The sequence below is a fragment of the Protopterus annectens genome, chromosome 7.part0 (genome assembly GCF_019279795.1).
Source record: "Protopterus annectens isolate FY-2018-M chromosome 7.part0, PAN1.0, whole genome shotgun sequence".
Classification (NCBI taxonomy): Eukaryota; Metazoa; Chordata; order Ceratodontiformes; family Protopteridae; genus Protopterus; species Protopterus annectens.
Window position 1 is genome coordinate 614,792,597 of NC_056739.1, and position 19,590 is coordinate 614,812,186.

Consider the following 19,590-nt stretch of genomic DNA (forward strand, 5'->3'; position numbering starts at 1 on the left):
GTAAATTAGTGGATATCAGAGAATACATATTGCTCATCAAATAAGAGTATTGCTGACTTTATTAAAATGCCAAATGAAAGAGCACAAGAAGAGAAAAATTAAACATCTTCATGACTTGTAAATATCAAAAAAGAATAGAGATAACTTTATTAAAATGATAATGGAACAACACAGGAAAAGTGCAAATAAAGGTTCACAGCTTGTAAATATGGAACAATTATCAGTGACTGGTTCAATCCATTCTATACCTCATTACACAATATTACTGACACTAGCCTAACCATGCATTACACAGTCAGTAAGAAAAATATATCAACAATTTGTCAGGCATCATTACTCTTGGTTGTCAAGTGAATGCTGATTCAACTTGTCAGGTCTAATTTTCTCATATTCAGACCACAATCCCCATGAAAAACAACTGCTTGTGTAGCTTCTATTTTTGTCTTGGCACTGACTCATATCTTTGTGGTTTCATTTTTCTCAACATCTGTGCACCTTATGGTTATAAAAAATAAGGAGGTAGAAGATCCAGTCAAAGCTCTGACCAGTTTTCATAAGCCTTTGACTGCATTATTCCCAGTGAGACATAAATGATCCCAGTCTTCTCTCTACTATAAAAAGGGAATTTTATCATTCATATGGAATGTCAGATGCAGCAGCTCTGGTAAGGGTAACTCTGTGACAATGATACCTGGAAAATTCAGTAGTCTGCCAAAAGAATTACTTATGTCTGAGAAATCACACAGTCTTTCTTCCATATGTTGCATTACATGTAGCTTCCAATGTTTTCTATGAAAAGTATCCAGGAAAACACATATACTTGAAAGAAGAAATCTGTTGATTACTAACTCCTCACTTTAACAGCAAAAGACCTTGTCCCACAGCCCCACACTCCAAGCAGTTCTTTTTTCCCTTTTAGAAATGTTGAATCGCCTCTTTTCTCTTTGGCAGCATATAGTTTCATACAAATGGGTTTTGAAGACCATTCATCAAGATTACATATGGCAGTGGGAAGAAATCCTTCCTTTCTGTGGGTAATTCCTCAACCACTAGACCAAAATCCTATTTCCCCCTGTCCTTCAACACATGTTATCTCAGAGAATAATAGAACCAGCTCCTCCTTCCTAAGTTGGGAAAGGTTTTTTTATTCAAGGATGTTTTAGTGCCAAAGAAAGAAAAAGCTTGGAGAGCAATTCTGGATCTTTCTTTCTGAAACCTGTTTGTGGTTGTGCCCAAGTTCAAAATGCTGTCACTTTACAACCTATGACCTCTTCTTCCTCATTTAGGGTTTCTCATAACACTAGATTTAAAATATGCTTATCATCACATACCTATTCTTCCAGACTTCAGCCATTTCTTAAAGTTTTGTTTGCCTGTTAAGCATTATCAGTTCTCTGCCTTGCTCTTTGTGAACACTCTTGTGCAGTGGATAGTCTAAACAGTCTAGCTCCAGTTGCAACTACATTTTCCTAGTTGGACAACTTACTTACTTTTGCCAAGGCTGGTCAAACATTATGATGCACAGGAGACATTCCAGGTACAGTTAACAACTGACAAGACCCCTATTCAAATCATAGCTAGCTATAGGTCCCCAACTTTGACTCAAGTTGCCCACTCCACCTATCTGGACCTCTTTAAATCTATCAAGATTCAACCCTTTACCCTGATCCTGGGTGACTTTAACTATCCAACCATAAACTGGAAGAAATACTCATGCCAAAACACAAATGCCCAGAGATTTCTTGATTTCATCATTGCAAATGCCTTGGATCAGTTGGTCAACACCCCCACAAGAGGTGAAAATATCTTGGACTTGGTATTAACCAACATGAGTAACCACTGCAGCATCCCTACAGTGTTATCAGCCCTGGTAAGATCCAACCACAAAGAGGTCACTTTTGAAGTCACCATCTCTGCCGAACCCCCCCCCCCCCCAGCTAGGGTCAAACAAAAGAACTTTTCTAAAGCTGTTTACAATCTCAGGGAAGGTATAAACAGCTTCATAGACCCCTGCCCCTCCATAAGAACTGGCACATATGCCTAAAGCTACACCAAAGTACTATACTAGCACTTATATACCTGTATGGAATCAGTAATACCCAACAAGACAAAAATCCTCCTCCTCAAGGAAGAGTAAACCTGTCAGGTGGACATTTGCAATAAATAAACTCGGTAATAAAAGGAAAAAAAAATGCTGTCCATGACCAGGCAGGAGCAGGTTCCTAACTGTAAGTAATCTCTCCTTAGCCTGAACAAGCAAATAAGAGCACTAGTGAAATCCTCCAAAGCAAACTTCGAGTCCAAACTGGCCACATCTACTAAAGACAATCATAAGGCCTTCTTCACATATGTCTACAATCTCAAAGGAAGCACCCAGATCTGCTTAGAAAAGGTGGTCAAGGACACCACATACACAGACGCCATAGATATAGCCAACCTGCTGGCAGACAGGTTCAGTGAAATCTTCACCCCACTGTCACACCCCATTAGTAAAATCAGGGTATCCCCAGCCCCTGCCCCCCTCCCCTTATCTCTAGGGAGCAAGTCATCACTGCTCTCTCCAAGGCAAAAAATGCAGCCTCCATGGGAGCCGATAACGTCCCAGGCTGTATCCTACATGAACTCAGGCAGCAACTTGCAGCACCATTAGGCACTCTGTTCAACCAAAGCCTGAGCATTGGCTTCGTCCTAGCTGAATGAAGGACGGCCACTGTCATCCCTTTGCACAAAGGTGGAGCACCCCAGATCCAGGAAATTATAGACCTATCAGCCTAACTATTTATTTATTATTATTTATTTAGTTTTATTTACATTTGTTTACCAGGAGAGTCCGACTAAGCATAACTTCCTTTTTCAGTGGAGGCCCGGGGAGAAAAGCTCCATTGTTAGTAAACTATTATGTTAGTAGAAAGAAAATTGTATAATACAATAAAGAAAAAAATAGTAACAGACATTCATAACGGTAAAAAGACAAGAACAGAATAAATTGGTCAAGTGGGAGAGGAGACCAATAATCTTGTATAACAATGCTTCTAGAAGACAGTTCTTACAGTAGTAGCAGGTAATGACATTGTATACAATAAGAGTGCAATTACGATACTTAGTATTTGATACAGGTAGCATAGCAGACTGAAGAATTAAAATCTGGTAGATATTAACAGTGAGAAAGAAAAAAATAACATAAGTTAGTCATATGGCTTAAATTCAATGGTCATTACATATACAATTAAAATTTTAAAATCAGCTAGTTCCATGGTTTGGGCTACCCATGCCCAGTACATGTACAAGTCTATTAGCCTGATCTGCAAAGCCATGGAGTGGATTAGCATGGACCTCATTAACAAGGACATTGGCAACCTCCAAACACTTGATCCCTCACAGTTTGGTTTTGTCAAGGGGAAGCCATGCCTGTTAAATCTGGTCGACTTCTTTGAGACAGTCACCAAAGCCATGGACGAGGGGAAGATGGTGCACACCACTGACCTTTACTTGACCAAAGCCTTTGATACTATTCCCCACTCAGGCATAATAGATAAACTCTCTCAACCAGGCATCAATGCTTATGCTACCAGATGGGTAGCAAACTGGCTTACTGATAGAACCCACCTAGTCAAAATAGAGGAAGCCACTAAAAGCAGTAGACTAGTAACAAGCGGTGTACCCTTGGGATCAATCTTGGGGCCTCTGTTGTTTGGGATATATTTTTCTGAGGTGCAGGCTAAAACCAGTGGGCTATGGCTGACCAGGTTTGCAGATGACTGCAAGCTGGGTGCTGTCATCATTTCCCCTAGTGATGTGGACAACCTCCAAGAGGGTCTCACCCAAACAAATGACAAGTACCAGAAACATGACCTCAAACTGAATGCCAAAAAATCCATCATCATCCCCTTTGAGGAGAGTGACTTCCTCACAAATTATCACATTAATAGTAAGGCCCTAAGCATGCAATCAGTTGTGAGGGATTTGAGCACCCAGGTTGATAGCAATCATATTGCCTCAATTATACAGAAAGCTTTCTACATGCCCACCTCATTAGTAAGGGTATCCTCACTAGCAGAGTCCAGGGCCTCAAACATCTACCCTACACAGATAGGCTAAAGGCCCTATCCCTCTACTCAGTCTCCTACAGATTCCTCAGAGGTGTCCTCTGTCTGGCATACAAGACAATCTCAAACCCAGCCTTGTTGGAGTTGCTGCAAGTCCATAAGTCAAAATCCACTCAGGCAACCAACACGCAAGGCCTAAACCTGGTCTGTGACATTAATAGAATTTGTTGGCAGGATAGATTTCTGTCCCACTGACTTCCCTGTCTGTGGATTAGACACCCTCTCCATGTTAAGCAGAGTACCTCTCTAGCCCAGTTTAAGAGGAACCTGGATGACTGGACGGGAAACAGAAAATACACCCCTGGGATCCCACCTGTGTCCCTGCTGGACAGGGTAAACAGGTGCTGACTTTGTGGGATCATGGGCGAAATTCTTGGCTAGGCTTATAAGGGCATCCAGGCCAATAACCTAGTATCATCCTATGAGCCTGAACCTATATAATTGGATACCCTGTGGAAGAACCTTATAGTAACTGACTGGTGGCAGTGAATCTACCTTATAGTCTAGGCAAAGCTGGTAGAGCAGTAATCTGTGCCAGCCTTTCCCAGGTGCGTGTGTGTGTGTGTGTGTGTGTGTGTGTGTGTGTGTGTGTGTGTGTGTGTGTGTGTGTGTGTGTGTGTGAAAATTAAATCTTAGAGTGTGTGTGGTAGCTACTTGGGCCAGGGACATAAAGCACTGGGTTCACAGACAGGGTGCTGAAGGACTTGGCTTGGACACTCGATTGAGGACCTAACCCTGCAGCTATTCCAGTGGGGAGTTTTATTATTGCCTCAGAAATTGCTTCAGAAACAGTATCAGGAGGGATAAATGTGCAAGGTGTGTGCGACACCAAGGATAGAGGAAAGCAGATAAATATAAAAGAAATGCTTGCCCTAATCAAGGCACTCAACTGTCTGAATTATGTGTGGTTCGCACAACCTCTTCATTTGCTATTGACAGTACCATAGACGTGGGACAGCAACAAGCAAGGGGGAGCCAAGTTTTACCCCCTTTGAAGACTAGCCCTGTTAGCTGATGATATAGCGACTTAGCATAATCTCATTCTGCAAACATTCTATATTCTGTCATATCAAAATTGTGTGGCAGACAAACTGAACAAGACAAGGGCAGACCCCTACAAATGGAAAGTAGATTGGGTGAGATACTAGATTTCATCCATCTTGGGGAGTTCCTCAAGAAGACCTATTTACCTGCTCTCTGAGCAATCAACTGACAAGATTCTACTGTCTCCATGCAAGAAGGCCTGAAAGACTGATGCCTTTTACTTTCCTCGTTCCTATATGTTTTTCCAGTCTTTCCACTGTTACTCATGGTACTTTTGTAGATTCAGAAGGACTCATACTAGATCATTGTGGTGACTCCCTTCTGGCCCAGAGAACAGTGCTTCTCTGTTGTTTTGGAAATGGCCAGGGGAAATTAGTACAAGCATACTCACAGAATGGATCTACTCACGCAAGATCAGGGATGGTTAATATAACCCAACCAGAGTCAACTTTAACTGAGTGCCTGGATGATAGGGCCTTAATCCTTTTCAACACCTGTTTGCTGAGGATGTGCAGCAGATACTAATTGAGGCAAGAAAGATGGCTACTACAAAATCATATATTAACAAATGGAAAATGTTTTCTAGTTGGTGCCAGCAACATAACCAGCACTCATTCAAGGTTAGTGTTTCTCTGGTTTTACAATATTTGTGTGAGTTACTGTACTATGGCCTTTCTTACTCCTTCATCAAAGTTAATTTATTAGCCATTTCAGCATGGCTGCCCATGGATCCTCGTCTTTCAATGCAAAATATGCTTTTGAAAGGGGTTTTGCTTAAGATGCCTCCAAGAAAATCGGCTGCCTGTCCTTGAGATCTTAAGCTAACACTTGCTCCATTTGAACCTGCTAATCTGACTGACTTGAGTTTTTTAACATTGAAAACCATTTTACTGATTTCTTTGTTATCCATAAGAAGAGTAACTAAGTTGTAAGCTCTTATGGTGAGTCAAATCTACACAGACAGGTTTTCTTTGAGAACTAATCCTTCTTTAATGTTTGAAGTAGTATTTGAGTTTACTTTAAACCAAACTATTCATTTCCCTGTTTTCATTCCTGAACCTAAAAATGAGGGGGAAAAGGATACTTCATACCTTGGATGTCCACAGACAACTCGGGTCCTGTTCTTTACCAAACTAAATCTTTCAAGTCTTTGGAACAGTTCATTTTTGTGAAGGTAAGATGAATCTACTACATAATACTAGTATACATCCAAGGCATGTGCAGCGCAATTTAATTAAGAATCAAGTAATGAGATGTATGAGGTTACATACAGAGAGTAAGGACCTAGAGGAAGCACTAGATAAGTTTCAGGTTGATTTGTTGGACAGAGGCTATAGGATAGGTGATATAGAGAGGGCTATAACATATACAAAGAGTAGTGACTGTGTTAACACATGACCTTATTTTTCAGAAAGGCAAGAACAGTTAACAACTAAAGGTCAAGAAAATCGATTGGAGAATATTAGCAGGGTCACCCTCACCTACTCTAGTGATGTAAGTAGGATATGCGATATTGTGAAAAGAAATTGGCCCATCATATTGATGGACCCAGAGGTGTGTAAGGCAGTGGGTACACAACCCCACTTCACTTTCAAGAATAGCAAGTCCCTAAAGCACAGATTATATTATAAACAAGCACAGGTCCCTTTTCCTGTTTCAGAACGTAAGGGTACATTTGCATGTAGATCCTGCAGAATTTGCAAATATGTATAGTCTTCAAGTGTTTTAATGCACCCCAGAACACTGTGTCAACTGTAATTTTCTTTTTATGCTGATTGTCCGACTAAGAATATTGTCTACCTGGCAAAATGCTGCTCCTGTGACTTTCTATATTGGAAAGAGTAACAGAACTTTAAAAGAAAGGGTGATGGAACATTTAAATGACATTCGTAATTTAAAATAGACTAATGCATTAGCTAAACACGTACAAGAAGCAGGTGATTCACACTGTTTTAAGTTTTTGGTTTTACAAATTGTATATGCAAGTGCAAGGGAGGTGATCTGACAAACAACACTGAATATGCAGAAGTAAGATGGATTATTGACTTTAGAGCTAACATGTCCCCTACTTTAAACAATGCTGTTTCTTTAGAACCAGCACTGAAGAAGAAAAGCTTACTACATTAATTATCTAATTGGTTTTATCTATGATTGGTTTAAGTGCTGTATTTAAACTTTTGTTTGTAGTATGGTCTGAAGAAGAGGATGACTGCAAAAGCGTCATTACCATTTTTTCTTTTAATAAAGAGTTTTGTATTACTCGGCCTCTGGATATCTTCTTGCTACACAATTTCATAAAGGTGTACTTAATATTAGACCTCCCAGGAAGCCTGTTCCTCCTCTCTGGGATCTTAATTTTGTTCTTGAGAAATTGACTCAGGCTTCTTTTAAGCCTGCTTTTTCAGCTTCCTTGCAACATTGTTCTTAGAAGACAGTTCTTTTGTTAGCTCTTACTTCTGCCAGACAGGTGTCTGAGTTGCAAACCCTTATTTTATTATTTATTTCACATTTGTTAACCGGGCTGGTCAAACTGAGTGAGCCCAGGCACATTTTCAGTGGAGACCAGAGGAGAAAAGCTCCAAAAGTAATTCTTACAAGAGTAACACAGTAAGTGTATTAATCAGATAAAATACAGTACAGTAAAAAATCAGCATAATTCTTAATATATATATAGATATATCATAGAAATACATACAATTCGAGAACAAGTACATAGAGGAATATGCAATTAGTAGTCAAGAATTTTAAAATGAAGTAGATTTGACAAAGAGAAAAGAAAGAAGGGGAATGAGACAGATCTTAAGCTAATATAGGTAAAATTGGTACAAAGTACATGTTTAAGGTTCAGCAGTAATACAATAAGTAGGGTTGGTCTGTGGATTTACATTGCAGTAGTTGAGGAGATGAGTGGTCAGGTAGGATCCTGACAAGGGCAGATATAATTTTTGTGGAAGAAGTGTTTTAGTTTGATTTTGAAACTGTTTATTTATGTGATGTTTCACAAAGTAGAGGGGAGATTGTTCCAGACTTTTGTTATGGATGATTTACATAAGAGATTGCCTATGTTCATTTTGGGTATACATGTTTCAAGAAGTTTTACTGAACTGCGTAGGGGACGGGGGGGGGTAGTAGGTAACTAGACTGGTGAGGGAGGGACATGCAGTAGGTTTATTTAGTATGAGGTGGGTTAAATGAAGTTGGGACAGTTTTAGATTATGGGAAAATTCAAGTCATTATAGCTTATTGAGAGCTAATGAATGGTGAGTAGGATTAGGTAAGTTGGCTCAAATTTAGCAGTTTTATTGTAAGTTTGTTCTAGCGTGGATAGTAGGTAGGACTGAAGGTTGGTAAGGACTGGTGATCCATAGAGGAGGCTTGAAAAGAGATAGGCTTGGGCTAGAGTGAGTCTAGAATCTGCAGAGAGGAATTCTGAATTGCAGTATAGCATGCCAAGCTCTTGGTTGGTTTTCTTAATTGATTGATGAATGTGCAAGTCAAATTTTAGTTGGTCGTCAATTGTCATCTCTAGTAATTTTGTGTGAGTGTCTATGTTTATGATGGTATTATTTAGTGATGAGATAGAGAAGGTAATATTTAGGTGGTCGTTGACTTTGGGGAGAAAGAGAAGTAGCTTTGTTTATTGGGTGTTTAAAATAAACTGATTATCGTTTAGCCACTTTTCAATAAGCAGGAAAGATTGTTGTGTATGTGTCTGAAGTTCTGAGATTGAGTTAGAGAATGTAATCAGAGTGGAGTCATCAGCATATTGTATGAGGGTAGTGAGTTGGGTGGAAAAATGGAGGTCATTAATAAAAATGTTAAAAAGAAGGGGTCCAAGAATATAAACCTGGGGTATGCCAGTGGGTATAGGTAAGAAAGAAGAGTAAGAAGATTACCATCTGACTGACTGTAGCCTGTCTTTGAGATAACTAGAGAACCACAAGAGAGTTGAACTGGGTAGATTTAGGTTAGCCAGTTTATTCAGATGTTTGGGGTGTGGTAACGTATCAAATGCTTTAAATATGTCTAGGAACAGACAAGAGACTAGTTTATTGCTGTTCCTAGCTTCAACAATGGTGTGTGTGAAGGGCTGTAGAGGTGCTGTGGTGAGGTTGAAAGCCGTGTTGGGTAGGGGTAAGGAGGAGGAAGTTTAGTATCTGGTTGTGTATGCATTTTTCTAAACTCTTGGATAATGGGGAAAGGATAGCAATGGCTCGATAATTAGTGGGATCATTGGAGTTGCCATCTTTGTGAAGGGTTAATGTAGAAGGATTTCTGGATTTTGGGTACAGTAGCTTCTTTAATAGATCAATTAATAAGAACTGAGACTGGAGAGGTGATAGAGTTTGTTGCAAACTTGTGGATGTGAGGAGGGAGCTTGTCAGCAGAGGGAGAGCAGGGTTTAAGTTTCAGAAGCAGAGACTTTATGCAGGAAGTAGAAATATGATTGAGGGAGAACCTTGTGTCAATATTTGAAGTTTGGGGTGGAATTTGTTGGGGGGAATTGTGACTTGCATTAGTCAATTTGCTGATGGAGTCTATGAAAACTGGTTAAGGAGAGAGGCAGTGTCTTGGTCAGAGAGGTTAGGGTAGGGGTTGGGAGTTTGAGGTTTACCAGGGTGGAAGATAGAGTTAATACTTCTCCAGAAATTTTGTGGGTTGAATTGAGCAGTGGTTTGTGTCTTGGTATAGAAAGTCTTTTTATCATTGTATGTTTGTTTCTTGACATGGTTTCTAAATTCTTTAAATTGTTGGAGGTGGGTGGGAGATTTACTTTTTTACCAAGTATTCCAGGCATTGTCTCTTTTATGCTCTAGGGTGTTAAGGAAGATGCGATTAAATTTGAGTACTGCATCATCGACAGGAAGAGAGTGCAGGATAGACCAATTAATAGTGGACAGACTGTCATTGAGAGTAGAGGGATTGAAGTCTGTGTGAGTTTTTGGCAGAGTTTGTAGAGATGTGATTTTTGTTGATGAGGAGAGTATCTCTGTATACTGGTGGGTTAATGGTCACTTAGAGCATTGGGAAGTGTTGTGGGGTTGTCATAAAGTTGAGGGTTACTGCACAGGATGTAGTGAATTGTTGTTCCCTGATTGGATTGTATGGTTAGTCTTGTAGGGGTGGAAACAAGTTGAGTGAAACTGAACATATTGATGGTTTGGACAGGGGAGGAGGAGGTCTTGAGGGACTTCTGATCTATATTTTCATCTCCTAGCAGGATAGTTTCATAGGGTAAGTTCTGGGACACTTAGGAAAGTATGTTTTCAAGAATAGGGATGTTTATTCCAGGAGAAATACAAACAGCAGCAATGGCAAGCTTTTTGTGGTCGTTAAGGCGGTAATTTAGTATTAGAATTTTGGCTGGGTGTGAAAATCAGGTAGATTAACAGGAATGGGGGAAAGTGAGAGGTTACGAGAGCATAAAACTGCTACACCTCTGCCTTTTTAGTGGTTCTACCTAGACAATAGATGTTGTAGCCAGGGGGAAAGATATCAGAGTTTGGGATATGGGGTGTGAGCCAGGTTTCTGATAGTACAAGTAAGTGGGGGAGTATTGAGAGATCCAAGCATGAAGGTGAGTGATTTTATTTAGAAGGCTTTGAATGTTGATGGCTACTGTGGATAGGTGTTTGGAAGAATGGGGAGTGCGAAAGGTGGGAGCTGGGGATGCATTGTGTGTGGGAGTATTATTTAGTAAGGTAGGAGGGTGGATTGTGTGGGCTGGAGCAGGGTGTGGTAAGCTTAGCCATGGATTAGGGTGGAAATCACCTGCTTGAAGGAGGATGGTAGGTATCAAACCGGGTTTTGAAAAATAATATTTTTTGAAACAAGTGTAGGTTTAAGTCTATTGCTTAGGGAGGGGGACTCTTGGATTATTTTATATTGGAACAGGTGAGAGATAGAGGTGTTGTATAGTGAGGGAGATATGGTAATAGATGCAGTGTTTAACTGGGTGTTATTGATACAAGAGGAGGAGTTAGGTGTTGATTTTAGATAGTGAATGTTGGTATGGTAAGATGTAAGGATGGAGAGTAGAAGAAAGAGTGATGTTATTATCAGATTAATGAGCATGGTTACAAGAGTAGTTGGAGGAGGGATTAAAATTGGAGGTGATAAGACATGAGTGGATAGAGTAGTATAGAAAAGAAATAGTGAAGGGGAGGGGTGGAGGAGTGGGTTATACTTGAAAGGGGAAAGGGATGTGGTGCAAAGGGGAGAGAGGAGGGAGATAGTTGTAAGATGTGTGCATTGATGATGTTTTATTGGATACTAAGTGGGTGGTGACAAGATGGATGCAGAATAAATGTAGGGTATGTGGAGGTGGGTGGGAATTGGGAGTAGGGTAGGGGAGAGGGATGAACCCCTAGATGGACAACCAGCAGCAGAATATAAAAGGAAAACAATCAGTCTAGGTGCCCAAAGGTCCATAGATATGTAGCTAGTTTCACTGACAAACAAATAGTAGAGTAAGGAGTTTAGCCTACCTTTTTTCTTGCATAATAATCAGGCAGAGAAAGAGTTACACTACAACTACTAAACTATTAAAATATCTATGGCTTTAGCTAGGTAAATGAATAGGTTCATAGGTTCATAGGTTCATACTAGGCTATCTGCCCAAGGGCATTTATAAGCCTAGCCCATAGTTATGTGGCTTTCACCACCCCTTTAGTTTGAATAAAAACTATGCCTATCATTTTTCTGTGCCTCTGTCAAGCAGTGACACTGAAGTAATCCCTGGGGTATATCTGCGATCTCCCATCCATTGGTCAAGATTCCTCTTGAACAAGGCCAGCGAGGTGCTCTGCCTCACATGTACCGGGATTTTGTTCCACAGCATAGGGAGTCTCTGGGTGATGAATCTGTCCCTCCAGCACGTTCTATTTATAACCGTGTCAAGGTTTAAGTCTCCGCCCTTGTGGTTCTGAGGGATCTAGATTTTTGAGGTGAAGCATATTCATCAAATCTGGGTTTGACATGGCCTTATATGTCAGGCACAGGTTACCTCTGAGCAAGCGGTATGAGACTGAATAGAGCTGGAGTTCTTTCAGTCGGGCAGCATAAGACATATTTTTGAGACCCTTTATCCTTTTGGTGAGGAACTTTTGGGGCCTTTCAAGCTGCATCAGGTGTCTGGTCAGATACATTCCGAACGGGCATTGTACTCAATCATAGGTCTAATGAGTGATGAGTACAGGGGACGATGACCTCCCTTGATCTAGATGTGAATCCCTTCATGATCAGGTGGGCGATATAGAAGGTTTTCCTAACTACTTTAGCAACATGAGTGTCAAACGAAGGCTACTGTCAACTTGGGTCCCCAGATCCCTGATGACTTTTTCTGTGCTCAGTGGATTGCCATCTATATGGTAGCTAGGGGTAACCTTGTTTTTCCCGAAGGGTATGACTATGCATTTTTGGCGTTTAACTTCAGGCCATGGCTCTGGCACCAGTTATCCGTTTCTGTGAGGCCCTTCTGGAGGATATCTGTGTCAGATGTGTTTTCGACTATGGCCCAGTTTGCAGTCATCTGCAAACTTTGTCAGCCATAACCCTCCTGTGTTTGCTTGTACTTCAGAAAAGTAGATGCCGAACAAGAGTGGACCCAGGACTGAGCCCTGTGGGACACCACTTGTGACAGGCTTTGAGTCTGACATGGCTCCAGCAACTCTGACCCTGTGGGTTCTGTCACTTAGCCAGTTTGCAACCCATCTTGTGATGTATGGGTTTACATTCAAGCTGATGAGTTTTTCGATGATACCTGAGTGGGGTATTGTGTCAAGGCCTTTGCCAGGTCGAGGTAGGCTGTATGGACTGCCTTCCCTCATCAATGGCCTTGGTGACTGTCTTGAAAAAGTCAATCAAGTTTAAGAGGCAGGATCTGCCTTTGACAAAGCCAAACTGGGTTGGATCCAAAGTCTGCAAGTTCCCTATGTCTTTATTTATGAGTTCCATTATGATCCTCTCCATGGCTTTGCAGATAAGGCTTGTCAAGCTAATGGGGCGGTAATTTCCAGGGTCTGTGGAGGCACCGCCTTATGAAGTGGGACCACAGTCGCCGTGCGCCACTCCTTGGGTACGTATCCTGAGGTGAGGCTAAGATTAAACAGCTGTCCTAACTGTGGGTTTAATTCCTCGTTGAGTTCATGAAGCACACAGCCGGGGACACCATCTGGTCCCATGGATGCTGTGTTTTTGCCTTAGTGAGGGCAGTTCTCACCTGGGCGTTGGAGATGTTTGGGGGCTACAATCCTGTGGAATTGATACCTCTGCTTTTGGGGGGAAGGGGGAGAAGTTTGCACTGAACCTGTCAGCCAGTATGTTAGCAATGTGTGTAGGTTCAGTAATTTTCACATCATTTTGAACTAATTCTGAGCATATCTGGGAGTTTCCTCCTAGGTTTCTAACATAGCTAAAGAAGGCCTTATGATTGTCTTTAGAGTCCTTGGCGATTTTTCTCTCAAAATTTGCCTTGGATGATTTTATGAGAGCTCTTAGTTTTTTAATTATAATGATCATAGGGGCAGAAGGAAAAAGAACGGAGAGTGCTGTGGCAAGGGAACTTAATGGGGGGACTCTCGGTAGTGTGCTTGCCCAGAGCAGAGTTACAATGTTTAATGGCAAACTTAATATTGTACAAAAGCAAATATGAGATTAGGAAAATCACATACATGCACATTAGAGTGTAATTTAGAGTGCCGTTAAACAGTTGTGGCTATACTGATTAACACAGGATGCTCCTAGATTGATAAAGGCTGTCAGACACTTATGGGTGGTTCACCTTTTTTTGATATTTCACGAGGACAGGTTGTCCTTGCATACTAATCCTTCTTTTATGCCCAAGGTGGTTAATGAGTTATCACTTAATCAGTCCATTAATTTGCCTACTTTTTCCCCCTCTTCGCAATCTGACAGTGAGAGGGTGCTGCATACCTTAGATGTGCATAGACAGGTAAAATTTTATTTTGATAAGACTAAAGCTATCAGAAAATCTGATCAATTGTCAGCTTCCTTTCATCCTAGGTCTTTAGGATTGGCTGTTTCCAAGCAAACAATTTCTACTTGGATTTCAATGGCTATTTCTTTTTGTTACACTTTTCATTGTGAGAGACTTCCTTTTTCTGTACAGGCTCATTCTACTACAGCTGTGGGCTTCTTCTGGTGCTTTTTTCAAGAGCTCAGACACTAATTCTACTCTTGAAGCAGCTACCTGGACTTCTCTGCATACTTTCACCAAACACTACAAACTGAATGGTATCTCCAGAGCTAGAGCTGGTTTTGCTAATGCCATTCTTCATGGCTTATTAGAGGGCTCTACTGCTGCTTCCTCCTCCCAAGTTTCTTCTTGAGCTTTGGCACTCACATAAGTTATGAATACTGCAGCAGTGAATGTAAGGACATAGTACAGTTGTATAAAATCTTACCACAATGGTCGATGTCCTTACCTTCACCAGTGCAGAATTCACTCCCTCCATCCCCTAGTCTTTTCCCCCTCCTGGATGTGCAGGCTCTCTTTGGCTTTCCTTGGACTGCTGTTCCTACTGGGGCAATCAGTTCTGAGGATGGTATGCCTTAAAGTCACTTTTATGCCCTATGCTATGTAAGGAGCATTTAGGTGATGTTCAGCATACCTTAAAGCAATGGTAGGCTTTGGTAGACTAGCAGGACGATGGTCTTCCATGACAGGGAATCCCATAAGTTATGAATACTGCAGCAGTGAAGGCAATGACATCTGCCGTTATGGTTAGATTTTACACAACTCTACTTTCTAGTATAAAAAACTTTGCCGAGTGCCACTATGAGCAAACTATGCTTTTTCCAGAGATCAAGCAAGCAAACTGTATTCCATGTGGTGGGGGGCACTCCTGAACTATATATACGTTGTCCATTATCATACAACAGTGGGGTAAAAGGGACAGTCCACTAGGCGGTGATCCCAGCTGGACTGCATGTTCAGAAGCAGTATGAAATGAAAGTGCTACAGTAAGCAGAATGTATATAATTAGAGATAGACTTCAGAAGCAAAGGGGTAATGATTGTACTCTACTGAGCTGAGATCAGGCATCACTTTGAATAATGTGTGCAGCCCTGGAGGTCATGCAAAAGACAGGATAAGACTGGGACAACAAGCTGGAAGGGGGAAAGCACCTAGAAGGGTGGGCAGGCAGGAGGGAAAAGTTCGACCAGAAGCTAGAAGAACTGCAGCTCTTCTCATTAGTGACCTAGAGTGACAGCTAGAAATTACATAGCTGTACATGTTTTTTTAGATACATGTAAACGGTCATCCTAAAAAGTAATGGCAGAAAGAGAGAAATGGGTCAGGCAACAGATTAATAGGTCCGTTTTCTCATGGATCTGTAAAAGCACTTCTTCGTTGAGACGGCTGTTGATAGCAAGAGTTGGTAGAGAGGGAACCCACACTGTACAGGGGGGAAGATGTGGGGCAAATGACAGGAAGAGTTTTAAATGTACTTTAAAGGGAACACTAGAATATCTTATTTTTACCTTCTAATGTCATGTAAATGTAAGATTGTGCATGAAGTCAGGAATATCTAGCAACAGTCAAGATACTCTGCAATTCTGGGTATGTGAAATTAGTAGCATACAAACACAAATATATCAGTGTTGATTTTAAGGAGGTATATTATGGTAAGCTAGGGACAGGGTCAACATTCAGTGGGGTATCTGGATTAAATTAATGGAGTTAGGCTATGGGAAAGGGTTAAGGATAGGACACATAGTTATGGACAAGAGTGAGGAAAAGGCAAAGGCAAAAAATTAAAAAAATGAAGTGATACCAGTGATGAGACAAAACATGAGGCCTATGAAAGGTGGACAGGAGGGGACTGGAATCTGAAGGAGGCACAGTGCAAGCAGACAATGAAAAGTGCAACAAATGATGTAAGTATAGAAAAGGGACACATTTAAAGAGAGTGGTTAGAAATGGCCAAGATGGGTGGAAAGGCATATGGAAGAAAATGTAAATAACTTGCCATGGTGGGAAATCATGGATGAGTGGGAAGATGCAGGGGTAATACATTAATACTTTGCTACAAAAAAAAAAAAAAGAAAAACATGGATGGTGCCTTGCTAGAAGTATGGCAGAGTAATGAAACCACTGGATTTGGGCCGAAGCCAAGAAAGAGACAAAAGAGTTGGACAGGGATATGGCTACAGTTATGGATGATAAAACATGAGAACGGTAAGGAATACCTGTCTGAGTCATCAGGAATTGAGCCAGTGTGCTAGAACACTCCCTTGAGATGGTAATAACAGATCAGCCATTTTAGAAGTGTTTGAGGACTTGAAGGAAAGCAGCTTTGGTGGCTCTGTATGAGGGAGAATGAAGAAAGGGAATTATAGGAGTCTTCTTAATCTCTCAGCAGTGGTGGGGAGCTTCATGGAGAAAGTCCTGAAAGAGCAGTTGAATGCTTTTCTAGAAAGCATCTATTTCCAGAACAACACCTAACATGGGTTTGAGAACCAATGAAGCAGTCATTTAAAGTTGATCAAGCTTTAGGGCTGGGTTACTGGAGAGGTTACCAGCTGAGTATCAATAATTATAGATGCCCTCCACTTCACCAAGGCCTTTTACATGCTAAGAAAACAGAAGGGTTTAGGGTGGGACTGAGACTGAGGACCTGAACTGATACATGGTTTGGAGAGCTGGACAGAAGACTGTGGTAATATGGAAAATGTCACTAATAAGGAAAATGACTAGTACCAAAGGTATCAGTCTTGGGTTCTGTTTTCTTTAATTAGTTTGTTTCATACATATCTAACAGAACACAGAAAAGGATCAGCCCTTTCGTAGTTGATAGATAGATAGATACATAGATAGATAGATAGATAGATAGATAGATAGATAGATAGATAGATAAATAGATAGATAGATAGCTAGATACATAGATATATAGATAGATAGACAGATAGATAGAGAGACAGATAGATAGATAGATAGATAGATAGATAGATAGATAGATAGATAGATAGATAGATAGATAGATAGAAAGATGTAACAAAGGTGGGCATGAAAGAGTCAAAGGAAGGATTTGGAAAGGCTGACAATGTATGCAGAAAGGTGACAGTTGGGTGTTGATGATGAAGTGTCCTTGTTTTGCTGTAGGATCTGTGTGACCATCCTGTTTCACACATCTCTGAGGCTTAAACAGGGACTTTTAAGTGCCTTAGAATATGTTAGCTTATTCCTTGTTGTGTAGCATGCAGAGGCATAGTGGGTTGTGTACTGACAGCCTGGTGAGTACTGTCTATTTGTTTTGATGAGAAACTAGACTCCAGTTTTATAAAGAATCAACAGCTTTCACACATAGTCCCAGTAAGACGTAGTAGTAAAAGTATGTCAGCAAACATGAGGCAGTTTGTGCTTCATGTTTACTGACAACCTGCCTCATGAGGCAGGTTGTGCACTGCCTCAGTGTAAGTTCTATGAGGCCAGCAATAGAAAGTGTAAGGTGGGTTGTGGTCCCATGATTCCAGCGGTGGTAATGAGTAAACTCTACAATTTGAGTATTGTTGCTGTTTATCATAGCCTGATCAATATGATGATAGTAGGAGGAATTATTTTATTCTAGTGCCAGCTTTAACTGTTGGAATTTATTTCTTTTGTCTGATTTTCAGCTAGCAGCAGTAATGAGCTACACAATGCATACAAGCCTTGCTAGGAGGAGGAATTCACAACTACAAGAATATTATACTAAGATTTTGACAGGGTGTTTTTATGCCCTGAGAAGGGGTACAGCACAGTTTTGAACAGCGAGTTGCTTTTTCTCTTAATACATCTACAAGAGGGAGTTCACAGGTACAAGACTATATCTTGTCTTTAAAGAAAATGGCTTACAACTTTTGAGTACACTTAACTCCAGCCGTACATAATGTGCAGCTCAGACCAGCCCAATTACATGAAGCACAATGATGTACACAGCAAAGCTATTTAAAAAGATGCAACTGATTTCTCAGCCAATCAGGCCAGAGCAGCTCAATCAAATAGTGCACAATGGTATGAACAGCAAAGCTATTAAAAAAAAAAACTACCAAACAAATTTCTTTGCCAATTAACTTAGGGTAGCTGAATCAAATGGAGTACAATGGCATACACAGAAAGCTATTTAAAACAGTACCAAACAGTTTCTCAGCCAATCAGTTCAGAGCAGTCAAATCAAATGGACCATAATTGCTATTTTAAAATGGTCCAAACAATCTCAGCCAATCAATGTCAAGTTACTAACTACCCAGTGGTATCCCTGCATTCCAGCTATATTCATCGCTAGAACACTGCTGCAGTAACCTTAGCCATATAGGTCATATTCTGCCTAGGATATAACAGCTATTCAGGTTCCAAAGCTTAAGGGCATCTTTCATGTTTCCAGACTGATGACAGCTCAAGCAGAGATGGAGGAATTCGATGATCTGAGCACAGCACTCCACTTGTTAGCTTTTGACTTTCAAGGATCAACAGTCAGAAGAGTTTTCCATTACTGGGCAGATAACTTCACTTCAGCGGAAACTTTTCCACAATGAATTTTATGACTAAACAGTACTTTTCTAACAATATAGTTATTTTTGGACTGACGTGACATTTATGTCACAGTTAAAACAGAATGATTATTTAATTAGTTCTAGTGCAAACTTTAGTTTTTTCAGAGGTTTACTCTGTTTTTTATGAACAATTGTATAAACTGGTTGTAGGGGTTGCAGCAAGTGTGTATTGTGCTTGTTATGGTATTGTTTATGGGGAAAACACTATACACTTTTACTATTTACCAACTGCTGTTGTCATCATTACTTAGGTTTTTGGCTTCTTTCTTGACTGTACCATGGATCAGCTTACTAGATCCATCATTCTTTCTTCCTCCAGTCACAACAAAACATAGGTTTCCAGACAGCCCTTTGCCTATTCAGTATTCTGCTGATTTGCCTCAGCCACAGATGGGTGAACCTGCAAGTAGCCATTTTTGGTTCCTCGGGCCACTCAACTTTCTCTTTGAGTTTCTCTGGCATAAACCTTTGACCACCATAGAGCAGGGGTTAGATACATCCTCTGAAGCTGTTGGGAGTATACTTGGAGACCGTGGGAGAACCATTTTTTCAGTCCTAGAGGTAGGACTGGCCTAACCAGACTAATTTGCTTGTTCCTCAGGGTGATGACCCTATTATGACTCGATCTGCTTCAGTGAATGTCCCTGTTAAATAGATGCAGAAAGTTAAACATTTATCTTCTCCTGTCTCTGTTACTTTAGACAGGGAAGACTTACTGGGTTTGCTGAGAGCATAGTTTAGGTTTTTAATCCTTCTCATTCTGGATCTGCTATCAAGTGAAAACAAAGCATTGACTTTCTTAAGATTTCCAGTATGATGAACAGGGATTAGAGTTTGATGGACCAAATTCTGTTATTTCTCTTCAGTCAACTGATTTTGATTC